Source organism: Pogoniulus pusillus, chromosome 10 (assembly GCF_015220805.1).
Source record: "Pogoniulus pusillus isolate bPogPus1 chromosome 10, bPogPus1.pri, whole genome shotgun sequence".
NCBI classification, from domain to species: domain Eukaryota; kingdom Metazoa; phylum Chordata; class Aves; order Piciformes; family Lybiidae; genus Pogoniulus; species Pogoniulus pusillus.
The window spans coordinates 9,915,998-9,939,400 of NC_087273.1; the positions used below are offsets into that span (position 1 = coordinate 9,915,998).

Genomic DNA, 23,403 nt, shown 5'->3' on the forward strand with positions numbered 1-23,403 from the left:
ATTTAAGCACATTTTACCAGGTATTGTAGAAAAGAATTTGTGGAATTTGTGTTTTGTTTTGCCTTTCCCCCCTCCTTTAGCAGACCTTTTGTTTCTGCACATAGAAAATCAATTGTATTTAATGCATTGGGGAACTCTCTCTCTGAAGGCTCCCCTGCCTTTCACTTTGGGTTATCCTCTCAGCCAAATCCTGGGAGATTGTGATTGATTTTAAAAGTCAGCAGCAAAAGTATTTGATCTTTAGGTGACAAACAGTCAAAGAGGAGCCCTCAGGATCAGTGTTAAATGTCAATGGATTTATATTCATGCTAGGATAGGCAAGTTACAGAAATTCAAATCCAGCTGTAATAGTGACAGTAATAAATGGAAACTCAGCAAAATAAAGCTATTAGTCAACAATATGTAATGTCATACACTTGAACAAATGATTTTGGAGCAGCCCAGGCCTGAATTATAATCACACAAGCTGAAACAAGCAATATCATGGAGATGGATAAATGCATTTATTTGATTGGACATGATTACACTTAGATTAGAATAAAAGCCAAAGATTTACCTGAGCTTTGTAAGGTAATCTGGACAGCATCACTAAAATTGGATAACAACACTGCTACATGTGCCAGGATGTGGAACGTTGAATTCATGGATCCATAGAATAGGTTGGGTTGGAAGGGACCTTAAAGATCATAGAATCATAGAATCAACCAGGTTGGAAGAGACCTCCAAGATCATCCAGGCCAACCTAGCACCCAGCCCGAGCCAGTCAACTAGACCATGGCACTAAGTGCCTCATCCAGGCTTTTCTTGAACACCTCCAGGGACTCATTTTGACCCCACTGCCATGGACAAGGGCACCTTTTGCTTCACCACATTGCTGAAGGCCTCATTGAGCCTGGCCTTGAACGTCTCCAGAGAGGAAGCATCCATGACCTCCCTGGGCAACCTGTTCCAATGTCTCACCACTTTTAATGTAAAGAACTTCTTTCTAATATCTAGTCTAAATCTGCCCTCCTCAGAATAGCACATTGTAGGCAAAGCTGTTAGTAATCTTTATCAGTTGTACTGTAACAAATGTGGGATGGAAATTTTACTGATGCTTAGAATGAGGCAACTTAAATCTTTTATTTGTGCTCTGAAATCTAGGCTTTCTCCAGACTCCATGGAAGCCTGTAGAAAACTTTGTACTGATTTAGAGAAAGACCTCTTCCCCTCCTTCTTTCCTCTTCCCCTCCCTCCTCTTTCCTCTTCCCCTCCCTCCTCTTTCCTCTTCCCCTCCCTCCTCTTTCCTCTTCCCCTCCCTCCTCTTTCCTCTTCCCCTCCCTCCTCTTTCCTCTTCCCCTCCCTCCTCTTTCCTCTTCCCCTCCCTCCTCTTTCCTCTTCCCCTCCCTCCTCTTTCCTCTTCCCCTCCCTCCTCTTTCCTCTTCCCCTCCCTCCTCTTTCCTCTTCCCCTCCCTCTTTCCTCTCTGTGTCTCCAGATGATACAAGAAGACAGACAATCGTCTCAAACACAAGTGACGAGCCAAACCAAACTAAACAAATCCTGTTCTTTTATCTAACATTTTCAAGCTTGTGGTATGTTTTAGAGGGCATCCAGGTGACTTTGAGCCATCTGGTGGCCTTGCAGCACTCTGACTTCAGCCCTATTTTGAAGGGCTTTCTGTTGTTTTTCCCCTGGTTGTACTAAAATCTGCTTTATTGCCTTGGCAAATATTTGTTTCCATTTCCGTGTGAGTAAACATCTAACATGACATTGTTTCAGGATTCAGTATTCAGATTGCTGCTGTGCTACTGTTTACCAGAGTTCAAAACCTGGGCAAATAGCAATTTGTTTGGGCTGAATGAGTAATACCTTATTTTAGAGGGCACAAATAGCCATGTAATTATTTTGAGTTAAGAAATTACCATATCATTGCAGGCTCATTACGCAGGGATTTATCCTCAGCAGATTATGTGCAGGCTGCTACAATAGCAAGTGGTGTAACTTTTATTTCAGAAGGGAAATAGAATCATAGAATGCAATGATAGAATGGTTTGGGCTGGAAGAGACCTCCAAAGGTCATCTAGTCCAAACCCCTGCAGTCATCAGGGACATCCTCCACTTGATCTGTTTGCTCAGTCTTGTCAAGCCTGACCTTGAATGTCTCCAGGGATGGGCTTCAAATACCTGCCTGGCCAAGCTCTTCCAGTGTTCCAACACCATGATGGTGTGTATCCCTAGAAGGGAGAAAGTAGTTATTATTTCCTGTGCAATCCTGCCATTGGGTAGGACATCCAGGTATTTCAGCACTCTCTGCTGGAGTGGTTAACTGGTTCCCAGTAATTCCCTTCTGTTTTCTCATGTTTCTGTGCCAAACCACACTGTGATGGTGTTGCGTGCTTCCACTTCCTTCCTAGCCTTCAGCTCACCTCCTGCCTTCCATTCAACCGCGAGATCCTGACCTTGGAAAATGAGATTAACAACACTGAAAGCAAACTGTCTTCAGGTCTCCGTCATCTAGTTTGTGCTGAAGGACAAGCAACTGGCCAGAATCCACATGTTCTCCTGTTCAGCTTCCCCAAACAATTGTAAGATTGCTGTTGGTTTCCTTTCATGGTTATAAATGCTTATTTAACCTCTCTAATCTTCTTAGCACTACCTGAAATGGATTGCACACAAGCATGTGAAAAATATTTGCTGTGAGGTAGCAATTCACCTAGTCACAAAATAATTGCTGCTAAACTTCTAGTCATTCATGGAGTGCTTCTAATTGCATTATACTTAAGGGATCATAATGAACCAGACTTCCAAATTTACCCTGGAGCACTTTTCCTGCAGTATTGGATTGGAAAACTCCAATTTGAATAAATGGAATGAGTAACTGAAGACAGACTCTCCCCAACATGCCTCATTTAAAAGGGAAAAGGAAAATGAAGAAGAAAAGAAGAGCACTGCATCATTTAAGTAATTAGGAAGATGTTGACAAAATGCAGGAAGAGTGCAATAGATATTTTGTATCTCAGCTGAAAACAAATTAATAAAGCACATTTCTGTAGAGACAGGCTAAGCTTGTTTTCAGGAGGGAAAAAGTCTTTGTTTTTATCAACAGAAGATGAAAAGGGCAGCAAGAGAAGAAATGTTCATGAAGGCCTGGCAGTAGCCTTGTTACTCATTTGTGAAAGTGAGGGCAATGATATTCCAAAAAGCCTTAGGTGTATTATAGAGCTGTCAGACCTTGGGTCTTAAGATACAGGAGACAATGACTGCTTTTGCTGCTTAACACAAGAGAAGCTAAAAGGAGCACGTAGGGATGGCAGTATTTGTTATTTGCTGTGATGGGACATAACAAGAAATTATTAAATTCTATATCAGTCCTTTCCCTCTTTTCTCCTCTGCTCCCATAAGGTTGCTCTACTTGAGCTGCTTCCTTCAGCTGTTGTGGCAGTTTCCTCAAGTTCACAGCTTGCTTCTCTTGGCATCACCAGGACTCTGATGAAAGTCACAACTCCCTGTTTATTATTCAGTGCATTTCCTTCTTTGGTTTTCTTCCTTTACAAAACTGGCTTGATTTCAGTTCATTAATTCAGGTCAGTGCATTCCTTCCACAGATGGTTGGAAGCAGGCTGCTATCCAAAGACTTTGAGAATGAGCATGTCCAGTGAGATTGGGCTGCTTTAAAGAACAGAACACTGGCCAACTCACCTAAACAGAACCCAACAAGGACAACATAACAATACAGCTCACACATGTCATTTAGTGGAAGACCACCCCTATTGATGTGAATGTTGCCCTTCATGTTTGAAAAGTTACTTCTCAAATAAAAGCAGTTTCTGCCTTTACTCCACCCTCAAGCCACTCCTGGTGTTTCAAGCCACTACTAGTTTTGATTCTCAATATCACTGTTTTTTCCTGCTGAGAAGAAGAAACATCCTTTCAGTGCCTTCTAGTATTTTACAGTGCCCTTAGAAAAGATATAGTGAAGATATGCACTTTCACAGTGCCCCTTCATGAATATCTCAATAGATGGCAGTAGCTGAATCTCATTCCAGAGAACATATCTGGGAAAATGTCATAATTGGCTTTTCCTGTAAGAACAAAATGAATATATTCTTTATGAATGAAATAGAATGCAAGTTATTTTATAAATCAAGGTCAAAGTACAATTTGCCTTTTTCTCTCATTGTCAAAAGTATTGATATCAAATTGTTTGAAACAACACCATGTTTACTGGAAGACATAAACCAAAAGACTCCACAGGAACAAGGAGCAGTTCAATTATATCTGTCTTTCATTGGAACTCAGTTGCTGACTTGTTACTCATGAAATGACTGAAACATTCATTTGCAGTCTTTCAAAACCTGTACTATATTATGAGTGAGGAAGTTCTTCATCATAGAACCCTAGAATGGTTTGGCTTGGAAGGGATCTTAACGATCACTGAGTTCCAATACCCCTGCCATGGGCAGAGACACCACTCACTGGTTCAAGTTGCTCAAGGCCTGAACTAGCTTTGAACATTTGCAGGGTAGGAGCCTCCACAACTTTTCTGGGCAGCCCATTACAGGGCCTCACCACAATTGTGGGGAAAAATTTCTTCCTCATCTAAATTGAGCTGCTTCCAGTTTGAAGCCATCACCTTTCATTCTGTCACTAGAAGCCTTTATAAAAAGTTCTTTCCCAGCTCCCCTCTGGCCCCCTTCAAATACAAAAAGGCTGCAAGGAGATCTTGTCAAAGTCTTCTCTTCTCCAGGCTGAGCAACCTTAAGTATCCCAACCTGTCATCACAGATTGATTTATTAACTTGGAATTTCCCCCAACATTTTCCTAATTCCAATCCATGTATGGTACTGTACTCCTGTAGAGACAACTTCATTTCATTAAGGACATAGCATCCTGTATTTGAACACATCTCTTTCCAAACATCTATTTCCAGCTTCCATCAAAGCAAAATTTCAAAGTATTCTGTAATTGCCACTGTTTTAATGGAGTAAATAACAATAATAATAAAATCTGGGGTGTTTAACTAGCAAAAAAAAACTGAAAGACATTGGGAGTTGGAAATTATCTCAAAAGCTCACCTAATCAATTCTCATTCTATGATACAGAATCAGCATCAGGAACAGTGAGGCCAGTAGGACAAGGGAGGTTATTCTTCCTCTGTACTCAACACTGATCAGGCCACACCTTGAGTACTGTGTCCAGTTCTGGGCTCCTCAATTCAAGAGAGATGTTGAGATGCTGGAACGTGTCCAGAGAAGGGTAACGAAACTGGTGAGGGGCCTGGAACACAAACCCTATGAGGAGAGGCTGAGGGAGCTGGGGGTGTTTAGCCTGGAGAAGAGGAGGCTCAGGGGTGACCTCATTGCTGTCTACAACTCCCTGAAAGGAGGCTGTAGCCAGGTGGGTGTTGGTCTCTTCTCCCAGGCAACCAGCAACAGAAGAAGGGGACACAGTCTCAAGTTGTGCCAGGGAAGGTATAGACTGAATGTTAGGAGGAAATTCTTCACAGGGAGGTGTTGCAGTTGCCATCCTTGGAGATGTTCAAGAATAGCCTGGATGAGGCACTTAGTGCCATGGTCTAGTTGATTGGACAGGGCTGGGGGTTAGGTTGGACTGGATGACGTTGGAGGTCTCTTCCAACTTGACTGATTCTATGATTCTATGATCTCTGCATCCTGACCAAAAAGAATTCTGAAATGATGTTGCTTGGCCAGAGAGAAAAAAATAGTTTCTTTGACATGACTCAAGGTATTCTCTAGCATCAAGCCTCAGTGTTCTTCTTTAGTGACAATTTATTCTTCTCTCTTGTGACCTCTACTTATTCTTCTGTAGTACAAAATTTACAATTCATCATTGTATTGCTGGAGAAGTTTCATCAGACTCCAAATCTGTCTTCTTCCAATGGTTTGTGCATCTTAAGTGAAAACTCATTTTGCAACATCTCAAAGACTTTTAGATCACTTGGATTTTTCTCATCAGAAGCAAAATGTCAGTGGAATCAGCACAACCCAGTAAAATAAAGTATATGGCTGCTGATGTATCAAAACATCTTGAAGGGAAGGAAAAAAAAAAAGCCCTCTGGCAGGAAATTTTGTTTCTATATTCCTGGATCTATGGAAGTGTTTTGGGTTCTTGTGTTTCTTTTCTTTTTGCAAAACACAGTTTGGTTTTCTTTCATCTTGGTTATGATTGTTTAAATTCTGTTGTTTATAATTCAAACTTTTCTCTCTTCTTCCTTTCCTGAGAGCATTTAAGGGAATGTTAAGAAACATCCTGAGCAGATATATTTTTTGTGACACCCATCTCTGTTAGCAGTCAGGGGAACTGCACTGCTTGTTAATTGGCAAACTGATATTTTCAGATTTCTAGTTCAGAGGACTGTAAAATGCTGGAAGCTTACATTCAGTGTTATCTTAGCTCTTGCATTAGCAAAACTCTTGCACTCTCCAAAGGAACAAATATTTTCCATGCTCTGTGAGGTGCCCTCTCTCTGGATAGAAATGTATTAGGGCAATAATTTTTGTGTGCTGCTATGATGTACTTGTTGCTATACAGTTTTAAAACTCTCTTTGAAGAATGTGTTGCTGTTATGTTTCAGGCTTTGAAATACACGAAGCACTGCCAGACCTCAGTGAGTTGCAGCCCGCCCACACCTAGAACTAAAATGTAACTCCAGATCCCCACAGCTCCAGTTTAATGCAAGTATGAAGAAAGGCAGAGAGAAGAGGTAAGGAAACAAAGACTGTTGATTGATATGATTGGTGTTACCCCAACAAAAGAGTGACAGTAAATGAGTGGGTTTTTTTTCTCAACACGAGGAAAACTTCTTTAATGTAAGGATGATGGAACCCTGGAGCAGGCTGTCCAGAGAAGTTGTGGAGTCTTCTCTAGACATTTCCACCACCCATCTGGATACTTTCCTGTGTGACCTGTCCTAGGTGATCCTGCGTCGGTAAGGGTGTTGGACTTGGTGACCTCCAGAAGTCCCTTCCAACCCCTACCATTCTGTGATTGTATGATACATTGACTGTGTTTGCTGATGTGACTTTAAAGAACCAACACGGAGAGGAAGTGGGGAAATGGCTTCAAGCTGTGCAAGTGGAGGTTTAGATGAGATATAAGGAAAAATTTCTTTACTGAAAGAGTGGTCAGGCATTGGAACAGGCTGTGCAGGGAGGTGGTGGAGTCACTAGCCCTGGAGGTGGTCAGAAAACATGTAGAGATGGCACTCCAGGACAAGGTTTAATGGCCATGGTGGTGTTGAATTGGCAGTTGGACTTGATAATCTCAGAGGTCTTTTCCAACCAATGATTCTATCATTCTGTGCCAGTGTATCTCTAGGACTAGTGAGAGTCAGTTGAAGAGAGTGTTATCTTGTTCACCCCAGTCTCCATTTGAACTAGAATGCACCTGTGTTACATACACAATGATTTCTGCACTCATCTATTCTGGTTTCTCCATGGTGATGTAGGGTGGATGCTTGGATTCAATGATCTTAGAGGTCTTTTCCAACTAAAACAATACTATGATTGTATAAAAATCTACTGCAATAGTGGTAATTTTAATTCAAAAGTGAATTTTACTTCTATGAGATGATATGATGCATTCAGCTTATGTGAGCTGCATTTCTAATGGTGAAAACAAGCCTTAAGTAAATGGCTGAAGGATGTTATCCCTCATGGTCCCCAAACCATCATACATCTTTTGACTCAAACATCTGTCAGCCACACTTTTTCATTTTCCTAAACTAAACATTAGAGACAGATGAGTAACAATAACACTGCTCAAAGGAAATTGAGCACCCACTGTTAAATGGGGCAAATAATATTATTATTGTCAGTAGCATGGAACTGTAAATTCCTTCAGCTGTTTCCAGGTGTGTCCTGGTGCTTCTTCCTCTGCCTGCATTGTGACAGCAGCCACAGTTTGTATTTCCAGATCAAAATAAGGAGGTTTTAAGTGGCACATGGTCTTTGAAAGTCCAAAGCTCAGATGTTATCTTTCTTGAAATCACATTGAACGTGTGAGGATAAAAATGGAGAGGTTTAGCATAATAAAATTCATCCTTATCTACTTACAGTATCTGTCTGGAGCAAAGCCCAAGTCTGTAAGCAGACCTCCAGTCTCATTTTTCAGACCAGTGTAGAGTCACTCTATGGAATTTTGTGCTCAAAGATTTGCTGTGAAGAACTAAGCATTCCATGGAATTTTGTGTTCAAAGATTTGCTGTGAAGAATTAAGCATTCTATGGAATTTTGTGCTCAAAGATTTTCTGTGAAGAATTAAGCATTCTATGGAATTTTGTGCTCAAAGAGTTGCTGTGAAGAATTAAGCATTCTGTGGAATTTTGTGCTCAAAGATTTGCTGTGAAGAATTAAGCATTCTGTGGAATTTTGTGCTCAAAGATTTGCTGTGAAGAATTAAGCATTCTGTGGAATTTTGTGCTCAAAGATTTGCTGTGAAGAATTAAGCATTCTGTGGAATTTTGTGCTCAAAGATTTGCTGTGAAGAATTAAGCATTCCGTGGAATTTTGTGCTCAAAGATTTGCTGTGAAGAATTAAGCAGGATTTTCCTTTCCACAGACATTTTATATGAGTAAGAAAAAGTTATCTTTACTTAATAGGAAGTATCTCCAAGCTACAAGGGGAAAAGGTGGATTTCCAAGGATTGAAAAACACCCAACATCTGAACTTTAAAGATAATAGTCTGATCCATTTTTCCAATTCAACTACTTTTTTCTTCAGCCATGAGGTGATAGAAAACTTTTCCTGTAGTAAGGAGTTCTCATTCATACTTGAGCCCTTTCTCCTAGATGTGTACAAAGTTATTCTGGTACTGTGATTTGGTATTATGTACTACTGGTACTACTACATTGTGGTACTGCTATATTCTGGTACTACTACATTCTGGTACTGCTACATTCTGGTACTACAACATTCTGGTTCTATGTTTGAAATTGAGAGCTGTCATTTCCCTGCAAAATGTTTGTTATTTCACATCATCAAGATTAAACAAAAATATTACTTTCTTAAACAGAAATGCAGGTAGGTGTAGTTCAAGGATCATTGGTATAGACACACAGCCACAATAATATTAAAGCTTTTCAAAATGTTTCAAGTTTTGGCTGCAAAAAATACCACCAGAAGAAATGTCCACCTGTCCCTGTCTTTTCTTTGGTCACTTCACTCATGGAAGAGTCAACAGAGCAAGAAAAGGGGAGTAAGCTCATAGTGTCATGAGTTATCTTTATTTCTTACCATCTATCTCAAATCATGCTGTTATTTTATCTTTGGAGTTCCAGATGGTGGTTGCACTACAGAGCTCCTGAAAGCATCGTGTGGATTTAAGCACCAGACCGTCAGAATCCCAGCTGCCAGCTAACAACCGAGTTGTGATTTAATTTAATATCATTTTTTCCCCCTCTTTCTAATTATTTTTCCTTCCACTAGAATGAAGACTTCTTTAAAAAAGAAGTGCTACAAGAATACAGAAGAAACCCAGGTACTACCACCCGACTTCCCAGCCTGACAAAGATTCAGAGCTTCTGTTTTGTGATGGTTGTTGGGATGAGGAATCAACACTACAAAGTTTGTCTCACAGATTTCAGGTTTTCTGTTGGGGCTTTCAAAATAATCATTTGAATTTGCAATCTTTCACAGTGCTTTGGCAGCACAGCTTGGTGCTGTTCTACAAAGTGGGTACCTTTCCACAGAAACTTTAATTATGCCAGAAAAGTTCTTAACATATGAAAAGTACCTGTAGAGTTTCTCATAGATCAAACATCTGTTTCGTGGTAGCTTGATGTGGACTTTATTTCCTTACATTGACTCAGGACTGGTCAATAGCACCAAGATCTGTTGAGTTTGTCCTGATCCACTTGTTGCATTTTTCTAGTCATGGCAACTTCTCAGCCAAAGGCTGAAACAAGGCATTCTTGTACTCTAACCTCTGTTAAAACTCTTGAACTAGTTTCTGATGACTTTGCTAAGCTTTTGAAGCTGTGAACCAGGTCCACACAACTACTCTGAGTAGAAACGTTCAAAAGTAGATGCAATCTGAATTAGAAATATCAGAATAAATGCTCCAGGATCTGTGGGAGTACTGAATGTTATCTCCATCTATTTTTCTCAGGATACAGATGGTCCCCAGCTATTGTTCTCTGTAATTCTGCACCAGCAAAGCCCAGAGAGACCCTGAATCCAGACATCCCAGGTATCACTAGCTCTTTGTTAAGGTGAGATCTCCTTTCCTCTCTCTTCCTAGATGTCCTTGGAAGGGTGACAAAAAATCAGAGTGTGATTCAAGCAGACACTTGATGAGAGGAGAGGATCCTGGAGCATGCTGTGGAGGCTCTGTCAGCCAGGTGTTGATGTCCCTCATCTCCTCTAAGGACCAGTGGCTCAGAAATGACTTCTAGCAACCCATCTAAACAATTTCAGCTGGACAAGTGATGTGAGCACGTCTTATTTACTAACGTTTTCTCCAACTCATTCTTTTGTCCTCTCTGCAGAGGGACCTGCCTATCACCCTTTGTAATGTCATTTTGCTTATTTTGCTTGCTGAAAAGACCTTTTCTTTACAATCTCTTTACAGAGATTTTGCTAATGTCAATGTGGTAACACTGAGGCAGTTTTGCTATGGTGTTAGTTATGTGCTGGGGTACCCAAAGGCTGTAGAAGCAGTTCTGATATTATTGTTTCAGTCAAAATGAACACAACGAAGACAGAAAGAAACCCATTAGCTAAGAACCTTGTAAACACAGTCATGTGTGCCCAAGCTATGATATTTGTGATGATTTGGGTGTTACCTGCCCCCCCCCCCCCCTTAATAAAATCACCCAGACTAGACTCAGCCACTGGAAATTGAATGAATGAAGCTATATTTACAGCTTAGCACAATATACAAGCAGATATTTACAATATATACAGCAATATACAAGTTAAAAAGTAATACAGAAACACATCATCCCTCTCAGAAACATGAGTCTCCAGGTCTCCAGGAGGGACTCCCAGCCATACTTCCACCTTCTCCCACCCCTCTACCTTACTCTGGACTTTGCCTTATGTTCAAGATGAGTTTGGAGGGTTGACCATGGAGGTTAGGAAGCAGATGGATTAGTCAGGCAGCAAGTTAGGTTAGAGAGAGAAGTTCATGCAGCCCCAGAGAAAACAACTCTCTGTGTTATCTATATTTATGTTCTTGTTCTTATCTCAGCAAGCCTATAAGTGAAGTAGACATTGCCATTGTGTCCTTTTCACCTCCTATAATCTAATTCTTCTCACCAACATGTTCTGGCTAGCTTCAAACTAGCACAAAACTGCAGTAAATCTAAAGAAAATGCAAAAAATGAAAAGTTTGTATTGTGATTAGCTCAAATATCAGAAGCTGCCTGTGGCTTTTCAGCCCTTAATTAAACCATATGTACTACTTTGTTTCCCCTACATATGTTTTGCTTTTATCAAGGCTGGAAAGCCTAAAACGCTTCAGGATTGTGCCTTGTCTCTGAAATGGCTCTGACCTGGCACTCAGAATGACGGCAAGTCTGGGGTTTGTTGTGAATTAGCTTAGTGCACTTGCTGGGGCTGGAAATCATGTACTGTGACTAAGGCGATAGACCAGTCAAGGGTTTCTTTCTGCAAGGTTCAGGGAGCCTTCTGCAAAGTGCTGGCTTCAGTGAATATTGGAAGGCTTCAAAGAACATGAGGATTGCAGGTGGGGAAAAAAAAAAAAAGGTAGGCAAAAATTCCACAAATTCTAATGCAAATATGTTTCTGATAGTTTTTTGAGGTACAGACAGCATGTTACAGCTTGGTGTTGAAGAAGAGAGCTTAGTTTTCCAGCAATACCCTTTTTAGGTTTTTTTTCAGGCTGGGCAAGGATTTGGTTTATGTTTCATCTTTTAAAAAAGGGTATGTAAGAGGTACTCCATTTCTTTTGTCAGACTGCCAGACTAAACACTATGTATTACTTATACTTGCTATTTATGCAGGATCTCATGATATGATTTCAGTAATTCAACAGTTCATGAAAATGTAAAGAAGTAGAAAAAGGAACTAAATCATCCTGGAAGATTTTTTGGGGCACATCCTCTGTGTTTATCTCTCTTGCCTTTCAGGTTTCCTGGAGCTGTGAATGTAGGCTTCATCCCTCCAGAGCCATGCTTGGATGCTGACCCACATGGAGGAGAGTTTAGCTATCTCTGCCACACAGTCCTTCATGTGAGGAGGCTTTTCTGAGTGATTTAAGAGGGTTGTGGAAAAAATGGCAAAAAGGGCAGCAGCAGCTGAAGAGTTTGGCAGGCCAAGGAGTACATACCCCAGCTGCAACCAGGCTGTAAGCACATCTCATCTGTATAAACAAAGAGCTGATTCCTCACCCTTTATTTTCACCTCTCTTTCTAAAGAGCAGCACACTGTGGTCCTTAGAAAGCCTGTGGTGTGCACACTGATCTGTTGTAGTCTGTAGTGTTTTATCCACTTTCAGGAAAATGAGAGCCCAGTTTCACATTCCTTTTCCAGAGGGAATACTGTGTAGCACCTCAGGATCCATAGTTTAGATAGCAGGTAAGAAAATCAGTGCAAAATAGGTCATAATAATTACTCCGGGTGTCTCCCCAAAACTGTGATTTTTTGTTCCATCGTCTCTCTGGCATTACTCATAAGGCACCTTCCAAACTTACTATTGGTTTATTGCCTCTTTTTGTTCCCTTTTCCCTCCCCTATCAGTTACAAACTCATGCAAAGCCCAGGCTCATTTAGAGTGGGACACAGTCAGGGATTTTGCTTATTCATAACAATTCATTAAGCCCTGCAAAGATAGTTCTATTTTAAAAGTTTCTAGATTGCATCTCTTATCTTCCTAAAGAGTAGTAAAATCCAAATGGCTTCTGTATCTGCTTAAACCTGCTAAATCATTAGGAGTCATGTTACAAAACAGTGCAGAGCTGTTCCAGGCAACACTCTGGATTTATGACACAATGATGCCAGATGACAATGGAATTTCAAAGGAAGTGCTTAGTACATCAAAAATTAATACCTAGTGAGTCCATTTTTTGGTGGTGATGATTATAAGGATTCACTCTGTGTTCGAACATAATCGGCTCAGAGCAGCAGATTGCTAAATGTACTAGAGATTATTGAACAAGAGACAAGTTGAGGTCGTGTTTGGGGTTTTTATTTGGCAAATAACTATCTTTTTCTCCTCAATCAGAATGAAAACTGCAGCGCTACAGGAGGTGCTCAGATTCCAGGCGTACAAATGATATCTGTGCTCTGAGCAAGCCAGAGGTGTAGAGAGGAAAATAAGCATGCCACCCTGTGCTTCTCTTAGTTATGAGGATAAATGTATTAAGCAACTCCAATAGCTGCTACTTTAATATTAGTACAGTGAGGAAACATTGCAGGAGGTGGCAATGCTGTTGAGTCCCATGTAGTGATGGACAGCTGCCTTAATATAAATACACACTGATGTAGGAAGGTGCTAAATGGCCATCCCTCAGCAGAAGAAAGCAGGGAATGAGGTATCCAGCCTTCCTCTGCTCAGGGCTGACTCACAGCTCCTCCCAAACAACATCCACCCCTTACAATGTATACTTTAAATAGAAGTTTCACACCCTCTGCCTTATAATCTGTTTGTTATATTTTGCACCTGTTTTATTTCAAGCAACTAATCGGTTATAAACCTTTACTTTTAATAACAAATCACACTTCTGGGCACACTTAACCCAAACTCCTCCATCTTCTATCCAGTTCTCCGCACACAGCTCCTTTGCCTTGAATGAAAAACACCCAACTTAACCAGTTGTAACCTTAGGTATGCACCAGAAGGGCTGTTGATCACAAGTGCGAAGAAATCACTCCGGCTTTATTTGTTTATTATTTCAGATTTCACAGCCTCATGAAAAATGCAAGAGCCCTACAGTTTATTTTAGCAAGAGCCATAAAAATTGAGTTATTTGCTTCTAGACATACTCTTTGCTAATTTGTGATGCAGTAAATTTATTTCAGTCAATTTTTCTATCTTTTACTACTCCTCCTCATACGCATTTACTCACAAACTCAGACAAACAGCTGTTAGAAGAGAAAAGACAATCAGCAGAGTTGTTGTTGTTGGACCACTGTGGGGTACCTTGAGTAATTAGGGCAGCATTTACTAATGAGCAGTCTATTCAAAGTGGAAGGGAAGCATGGAATTCCTCAGGGGTTGGTGCTGTTTAACATCTTTGTCAGCAATATGGAGAGTGGTATTGAGGCACCCTGAGCAAGTCTGCAGATGACACCAAGCTGTGTTGTTTGGCTGACTTGCTGGAAGGAAGGGATCCATCCAAATGGCAAGGTCCTGCATCTGGGCCAGGGCAATGTCAAGGACAAATGTAGGCTGAGTGAGGAGTGACTTAAGAGTAACTTCAAGGAGAAGGGCCTGGGGGTGTCAGCTGATAAAAAAACTCAACATAAGCTGATAATGGGCTCTGGCAGCCCAGAAGGCAATCATGTCCTAGGTTGCAGCAAAAGCAGTGTGACCAGCAGGGTGAGGGAGGTGAATTTTTCCCTCTGCTCTGCCCTCATGAGACCTTACCTGAAGCACTACACCCAGTTCTGGTACTTCCAGCATAAGGACATCAGACTGCTGGAGTAGGTCCTGAAAAGGGCCATGAAAAGGATCAGAGGGCTGCAGAACCTCCTCTATGAGGATGGACTGCAAGAGTTGGAGTTAATCAGTGTGGAGGAGAGAAGTCTCTGAAGAGACTTAGAGCAGCCTTCCAGAACCTAAAAGGAGCCAGAAAGAGACTTTTTACAAGGGTTTGTAGTGATAGGATGAGAGGGAATGGATTGAAGCTTGAGGAGGGGAAATTTAGATTGGATATTGGATGTGTTAGGAAGAAATTCTTTACAGTGAGATCAGTGAGCCATTGAAACAGGTTGCCCTGGAAGGTTGTGAATGCCCCCTCCCTGGAGGTGTTCAAGGTAAAGTTGGTGTTTGGAACAAGATGATCTTTAAGGTCTCTTCCAACTCAAACTGTTCTATGAATTTACAAAAGCTCTTCGTGTTAAAGTATGAATTTTCTTCCTCATTTTTGGCAACTCTGATATAGAAATTTCTCTTGTCTGTGTTTCTCAGGAGACAATGTAAATGCAATGTAAGACACAAATGAGACCCACCCACTTAGCTTCGACGTTTGACTTATTTTCTCCCTGTAGCCTCCTCCTAATGACCTGATAATGTGTTAGTAAAGGAAAGACAGAAAGATGCATCCCAAGTAACTAAAGGTCAGATGCCCTGGATTGCTGAGCTGGTCAGACCTGGGGAGAAAAGAGGAGGGTGATGCTTTCTCAGTGTTGAGAGTGACCTCAAAACAGAAATGTCTTTGAAATAGCACTGCTTTTGAAGCAGTTTGTTACTAACCTACCATATAATGGTGCTGGAGGAAAAAAAATTAAAAGCCCAAGCCCTTGAATATTTAATGAACAAACTTGGAATGATCTGAGGAAGATGAAAAGTCACACAAGTTAATGGTCCCAAAATACAGCAAAGCTCAGTAGTCCTTAAAAGCAATTAAAGAGCTTTTACCATCTGTTAAGTAATTACCTATCATCATTAGTTATTGGAAGTAGGAAATGATGTAAAAGGCAGAAACATAATATAAAAAGAGCAGCCAGATTCTTGTGGCTTTCTTGAATGAGGTCATAAAAATTTGGTTGTTAATAGTGAAATAAAAATGACAAACATGTACAGGCAGTTTGGTAGCTGCTCTGCTGCAAAAATAAAAGCAGCTCATTTTTCCTAACAGTAAATATTTAGCTTGATTCTTGCAGTTGTTACTAGCATGATAGGAAGTTCATTATTGTATTCATCTCCTAAAACCAACACAAGTTGAAGGAAATGTAAGGTTTCTCAATTCAGTGCATTATAGCTCAGCTAAAACCAATTATGGAGGACACAATTTAAGGATCAAGACTTGGAATAGATTAATACCAAGTAACCAAAAGCCCCCAAAGCTGTGTGTGCTTTCAAACTGAATGACTCTACACACAAGCATATGCAGACATTCTTATTTCTGTAGAATCATAGAATCAACCAGGTTGGAAGAAACCTCCAAGATCATCCAGTCCAACCTAGCACCCAGCCCTATCCAGTCAACTAGACCATGGCACTAAGTGTCTCATCCAGCCTTTTCTTGAACACCTCCAGGGACAGCCACTCCACCACCTCCCTGGGCAGCCCATTCCAATGCCAAATCACTCTCTGTGAGAAGAACTTCCTCTTAACATCCAGCCTATACCTCCCCCAGCACAACTTGAGACTGTGTCCCCTTCTTCTCTTGCTGGTTTCCTGGAAGAAGAGACCAATTCCCAGTGGGCTAGAGCCTTCCTTCAGGTAGTTGTAGACAGCAATGAGGTCACCCCTGGGCCTCCTCTTCTCCAGGCTAAACACCCCCAGCTCCCTCAGCCTCTCCTCATAGGGTTTGTGTTCCAGGCCCCTCACCAGCTTTGTTGCCCTTCTCTGGACACGTTCCAGCACCTCAACATCTCTCTTGAATTGAGGGGCCCAGAACTGGACACAGCACTCAAGGTGTGGCCTGACCAGTGCTGAGCACAGGGGCAGAATAACCTCCCTTGTCCTACTGGCCACACTGTTTCTGATGCAGGCCAGGATGCCATTGGCTCTCTTGGCCACCTGGGCACACTGCTGGCTCATGTTCAGCCTACTATCTACCAGTACCCCCAGGTCCCTTTCTGCCTGGCTGCTCTCAGCCACTCTGTCCCCAGCCTGTAGCACTGCCTGGGGTTGTTGTGGCCAAAGTGCAGAACCCTGCACTTGACCTTATGAAATCTTATCCCATGTATCAATGTGCGCTTCTAGTTTTCTAATCTCTCATTCTAATTTCTTTTCCCTCCTCTTCTTAGTCAAAGTAGGTTCCCTCAAATGTATTTCTTCCAAGGTATTAGCTCTGTATCTTCAGACTTTCTGCAAGAATTTAACTCTACAGGTCAGAGGCTGCCAAGGGATCCTTGAGTATGTACTTTGTCATTTTTCAGTCTTATTTTGTTCAGAGTATGGGCAATGATCCAAGTTAATAAATCTCACAGTGCATATCAGAGTTATACATATGCATGAAAGCTCAGTTCTCTGAGAGATTTTAAATGGACTCTCAGTTGGTTTTCATCTACTGGCTCAAAAAGACATTCAAAAAAATCATGTGCTCTTGCAGTTATAGAGGATTATGCTGTATCAGTCAAGAAATCTCAGCAGGTGCCAGTAGTCCACAAAGGTGCTGGAGGTCCCACCCCTGGATGCATTCATTGTAAGGCTTGATGAGACTCTGAGCAATCTGATTTATTTGGGGATGCCTCCAGTTACTGTAGGGAGGTTGGGCTCAATGACCTTTAAAGATCCTCTACAGTGTATTTTATTCTATGATTTTTATTGCATTATGTTTGGAAATGTGTTAGTTTTACCTCTTTCTTCTAGTTTATTTTGCTAGAAAAAGCCTTGGAGATGCAATATCTAGCCCTATGAAACTAAAATTCTTTGCAATTAGAAAAGATACTCTTGCAGGGGCTGAGTTTGCCCAAGCTGCAACTGAACGACTAACAAGAAAATAACTTTTCCTTGGCAACATTGCTTTGCTATTTGGGGAAAAATCAGAAAGGCCCATAACAGAAAAAAGAATGAGCTATGTCTGTGTCAGGATGCACAGACAAACAACCTGTTCTGAGTGTGTAGTTTAAGACAGCAGAGTGAGAAACTACCAATATCAAAACCAAACAATGCCCAAGTGAATGACCTGCCCTGGCCACGGCGTTGTACAAACAAGGTAGAAATAAACTGTTGAACCTTCTAGAAGTCAGAGGAATTCTTGCTGTCCAGGCTAACCCTGCTTTATGGCTGCAATAACAAGATAACAGTGTGAGAAATGGACAAATCTTGTAAATACTAACATAGGGAGGTAGTGGATTGCTATGGTGGATTATCAGAAACCCCACAGAGTAAATACCAAAATAGAGGTGTTAGGACAGCAAAATCAGGGCCACAGGGGTAAGAGCACACAGGAGAGACAAAAGATTTGAAAGGGATGGACATGGAAAGGGGAACAAAATAATGGAAGAAGTAAAACTTGATGTTTCAGGTTTCTCTCAAGCAGCTCCACAACTGATCAATGCAATTGTTTACACCACATCATCACAGAGTCATAGAATCAACCAGGTTGGAAGAGACCTCCAAGCTCATCCAGTCCAACCTAGCACCCAGCCCTAGCCAGTCAACTAGACCATGGCACTAAGTGCCTCAGCCAGGCTTTGCTTGAAGACCTCCAGGGACGGTGACTCCACCACCTCCCTGGGCAGCCCATTCCAATGCCAATCACTCTCTCTGGCAACAACTTCCTCCTAACATCCAGCCTAAACCTTCTCCAGCACAACTTGAGACTGTGTCCCCTTGTTCTGTTGCTGGTTGCCTGGCAGAAGAGACCAATCCCCACCTGGCTACAGCCTCCCTTCAGATAGTTGTAGATGGCAATGTGGTCACCCCAATCCTCCTCTTCCTTCTCCACTTGAGAGGGAGATAGTGTGTCATCCTTCAACTTTGGAGATCTCCATGAGCTCATCCCAGTCCTGATCACTGATAGGAGCAGTTACAAGGCTGCTCAGCATCATCTCTCCTTCAAAATCCAATGCATGAAGCTGATGGTTCTGAGGCTGAGGATATGAAGGACTCAGGTGTTTGTGTGTGTACCTCCTGTGTTCTTTCTGGAGGTGTGTTACAAAATCTAGTGAGGAATATTAGAGTATTTGTTTTCTTTGTGCAGCTCCATATTAGTTGTTTTTAATGCATGAAGTGTGCTATATATCATATGTACCACACATAAAAAAGAAAAACAAACCCACAAACAAACTAAAAACAGCAACAAACAACACAGCTTTAGTTTGGTTTTGGCAGCTGCAAGTCTAAACATTTAGGTAAGGCACAGAGACGTTCATTTTGTGTTGCCAAAATCTTACTCATGCAGTACCATATCCCATTTTTCCCCCCATCTGTTCTGTCTCTTAAAGATTATTGCAACAGCTTAAGAGTCTGATTTATTTCCACCACGACACAGGAAGAGAAAGTGGGAAGAGTTAGAACTGCTTAAAACCACAGCCTCCACTGCTAGAAATATTCTATGTATGAAAATAGTTTCTGAATTTATGCTCAAAATCCTCTGCTTGATTTGCTGAATGAGGATGAAGAGAGAGCAGAGGATTTTTCCACATCAGTTCTCTACCAGTATGGTTGTATGGAATACTTAAATCCAGCTTTTGCAGGCATGTTAGACACTTTTTCCCCCCCTGGTGAGCAGCAACTGTGAAAGACTACATTATTAAAGTGATAAAATAAACAATCAATCAGGTTTCTTGTTGTTAAAAACAAATTATCCATTAGCCTGGTCAGAAGAGTGCTCACCACCAATCGTGTTTTCATAGTGGTAAGGTGATGTGCTTGAGGCTTTGAGCCTCAATTGTTTATCTCTTCCTTTACTGTACCACAACAAATCCATTGCAAAATAAGAGTTTAGCTGAGGCTCTGTGGTGAAGTTTAGACACTAATTCTGTCTTTTCTTTATACCAACTAACAATTTAGGATTTAATACCAGCATCAGTGTGAGGATTTAGAACCTGACTTCCTATGAAGCTCTTTTGCTTTTCTGGTAAGTAGTTCGTTTCTGTATGAACCAAGAGCAAGTAGCTCTGCCCCTGATTATAATCCTGAGGTTATCACCACCTGTAATTTTGTACACTTAAACTTTCTTTGTTCTGAAAACCATGCAAAAATAATTTTGGGATGGATTTGTTTGGTTGTTTTTTCATAGAAAAACAAAGGTTACCTGAGCAATGGTTGAGGAGAGGACTCTAAGTGGAGCATCTCAGTGACATTTGAAGGTGACAAAAAGGACACAGGGTGAGTGAATCTGTGAAGTGGTACCAACACCAAATCCCTTGGTATGTTCTCAGGAAGTAAGATGCTGCAGCACGATGGAAGCTGTGACAAAGTAGGTGTGACAGCTAAAAAGTAGATATCAGAAATGAAATAAAATACATCTTTGAAGAGGCTGAAGTCTAAATAATTAAAACTTGCAAAAAGTATCTGAAGTGAAGCAGAAATCATTGTTGGTGCTAATATTTCAAAGCTATGAAATGCCTGCTTATGTGCACGCACTGTTTTTTGATGAGATGTCACACTTCACATGGCAAAAAGTTTTCACCCCCAGACTGGTGGTTTTGGAGCTGCTCGGTGTCTAATCAGTCAGTGATAGTAATTAACAGTTACAAGCCTGGAAATAAAATGAACATGAGCACTCATCCTGTGGACTGGGGTGTGCTGGCAGATTGGTGGTGGAAAGTGATGGGGCCTTCAGTGTGTGGAGAGGGGCTGAGCGTTGCTGAGATGCAGGAGGAAGATGATGACACTGAAGTCCAGTGCCCAGAAGGTGCTCAGTGCTGCCCAGCTTACCCACCCCTGTATGCTTGTTACTGCACAAGTGCCTTTAAATGTTGCTTTCAAACACTACTAGCAACAGTTTGGATGGGTCAGTGGGAAGACACAGAACCCTAGATTGTGAGTTCAGGGTCAGTGAGGGAGGGACATGGGGAGAGGTGTAAAGAGAAAGCAGAGAATTGCAGGGGCTGTGAGGCTGGTGTGTGCCAGCTCATGGAACTTCATCCTGCTTGTAGCCAAAACCTTAAAATCCTACCATAGAGGCAGTGACTTCAATCATCAGAAATAATTGTGAGCAAGGCAGGAACAGCTGTCATCCATAGCTCCCATCTCAAAAGAGTGTGCTTGCATGCTCCCCAGCGGCTGTTGGAGAGGACCAGTGGAGACAGGGGTGTGCAGCATTCACCGCGACTGCTCTGATATCCATCGGTGTGCTCCTCTGCTTAATCCGTGCTCTGCTGACTGTTGACTTAAATACCTTGCTGTGACATTTGGGGACTAATGGAGCATGCTGACCCAGAAGGAGCCTCTGAAAGGTTGTCTGATATGATATGCATAAATCAGAGCCTGTTCTTTCTTGCACATGATCCTTTGCTTGCGTAGACATGGCTTTTGTAGCAAAAAATAGAGATAAAGAGAAAAAGCTGCTTAAGGAGAAGACTCATTGTACATGTTGTGACAGTCAGGAGAGGGATTAGTCCTGGCAGTGGTTCCTGAGTATTTGTTAAAGCAGATGATGCACAGTGACAATGGCAGCTGCTCCTTTCCATGGTGCTGCTGAGGGAATGTTGCCTGCAGAAGCAAAATGTGTCACTAGGAAGGGTGCACGTTTGGGCTGGTCTCAGAGAGACCATGACACTTGCAGCCTTTTTGTTTCTCCAGGAGAGGCTTCTGAAAAGCGAGTTAATAAGGTGTCAGACTTCTGTGTGGTGCCAGAGTAATGCTCATACCTGTAGGTTTGATCATACCTGTGAACTAGAAGGAACATACTTGATATTAAGGGCTTTGGCCACAAGAAAAGGCTTGAGGTTGCCCATGACCAGCCTAGCTCCTGGTACTTCCATGTCTGAGGCAGCAACAGCCTTTCCTGGGGTATGTATCTAAGTCTTTCCTTAGGTACTCTGAGGGTAGTGAAGTGCAGGTTGCCACATCCCTGGATATCTTCAACACTAGACATAGTGAGGCTCTGAACAACCTGGTCTGATACATGATATCCCTGCTCACTGCAGATGACCTTTGAGGTTCTCTTCCCTGATGCATTCTGTGATTTATGATTCCTCTGCTTTCCTGAGGATGCTGCTTTAATGCTCATGCATAGCTCAGCTAAGGCAAAAGAGAGCTTGCACCTTTCAAAACAGCACACAAATCCCTGAGCTTCTTGAGAAAAAAGTATTTCCCAATCTCTCCTTTTGAATCTGCTGCATTTGACTTAGAAGTGCTAAGCATGAGTGGGAGAGAATAAAAAGATTTGATTTCTCAAGCTGCTGCTGAATGGTGGTGGTGATGGGAAGTCCTGGCTAACTGTATCCAGGCTGGGGAACTTTTTTTCTCCTTCCTTTCTTCCTTTTTTTTATTTGGTAATTGAACAAGCTGCTAAAAGAACCTTAGGATTAAACACTGAACAAAATGGTACCTAAGCAAGTGTCACAGCTAATGCACTAGAGAGTTGTGCTAGTTTTCCCTGCACTTCTGGTGTTCAGGAAACGCTCTTGATCTGGCTTTAATTCTCCTGTTTGGCAAACACACAGCCACTGAGCAATAGGAGGATGGATAGAGAGGCACTTCTGCCTGTAAATCAACCCATAACCCTTTCTGGATTGCACATATCTGCTCTCAGGAGGAAGAGTGAATCTTTAGCTCTTTCTGCAGAGGGGAATCCCAGGGGATGGGCAGTCGCCCCTCAGCATTCACTACATAAAGCTGAGTTACCATCAGCACAGGTTAAGTGAGGAAGAGAAACATAATAAGCCATTTAAAGAGAGAGCTATGCTATGATGAGAGACAGCTTTGCAAGTAATTACACTTAAATTGAGAGCTTCTATAGAAGCACGAAGCTTGGAAAAGACCTCCAAGATCACTGAGTCCAACCATCAACCCAACACCACCGTGACTGTGAAACCATGTACCAAATTGCCATGTCCACAAGATTGTTTAGCACCTCCAGGGATGGTGACTCCACCACTTCCCTTGACATCTTCTAGTGCCTGACCACTCTTTCAGTGAGGAATTTTTTCCTAATACCTAATCTAAACCTCCCTTGGCACAACTTGAGACCATTTCCTCTTGTCCTATTACAGTCACCTGGGAGAAGACACCAACCCCCTACTTTAACCTCTTTTCAGGAAGTTATAGAGAGCAATAAAGTTTCCCCTTCCTCAGACCTTTTTTCTCTAGACTAAGCAATCCCAGGACTCTGAAAGGATTAAGAACAAAAGGATAGATATTTTCTATCTATTAAACCCAGGTTGCAACCAGACTTGGCTTTTGGATGGAAACTGACTGTGCACCAATGAATATTTCCACTTTTTTTCACTTCATGAAATAACTAAGAGATAGCAAATAATAAACACTATTGATTCCCATCACTTCCATCTACAACTGAGTGCTTTGCTGAAGCAAAGCATTGAGAAGGAAGCTGAGAGGGGACATTTAAGGGCTTAAAACTGACTGAATTTACTCCTGGATTTTGTTGTAGGTAACCACATCCTGATTTGCTGCATGGTGGGAAGTGTCAGAGCAGCACTGAAGGAGCAGGACAACCGAGCCCCTCCAAACACAGGCTGTATTGCTTCAGCTACCACCAAGGGAAGGCATTTGAACTGCCAGAGTAATTTGTATGTAAACTGAGGGAGGTTATTAGTGTTTTAGTGTTATTTAAAAGTTAAACAGCCTGTTTAGAAGGAAACTTTAGGAAACTCAGTACATGCTTCCCACCCTCCTCTCAATGGAGAAG

The 23,403-nt window shown here is 41.7% G+C and overlaps 1 long non-coding RNA gene across 1 annotated transcript; it reads left to right on the forward strand.

The window, feature by feature from the left end:
* Positions 1 to 2,399: 2,399 nt before the first annotated feature.
* Positions 2,400 to 12,303, forward strand: LOC135178979 (uncharacterized). Its single transcript, XR_010303807.1, has 5 exons — positions 2,400 to 2,565; positions 6,576 to 6,704; positions 9,428 to 9,479; positions 10,242 to 10,430; positions 12,094 to 12,303. It is a non-coding gene; the product is annotated as an uncharacterized LOC135178979 (long non-coding RNA).
* The last annotated feature ends 11,100 nt before the right edge of the window (positions 12,304 to 23,403 follow it).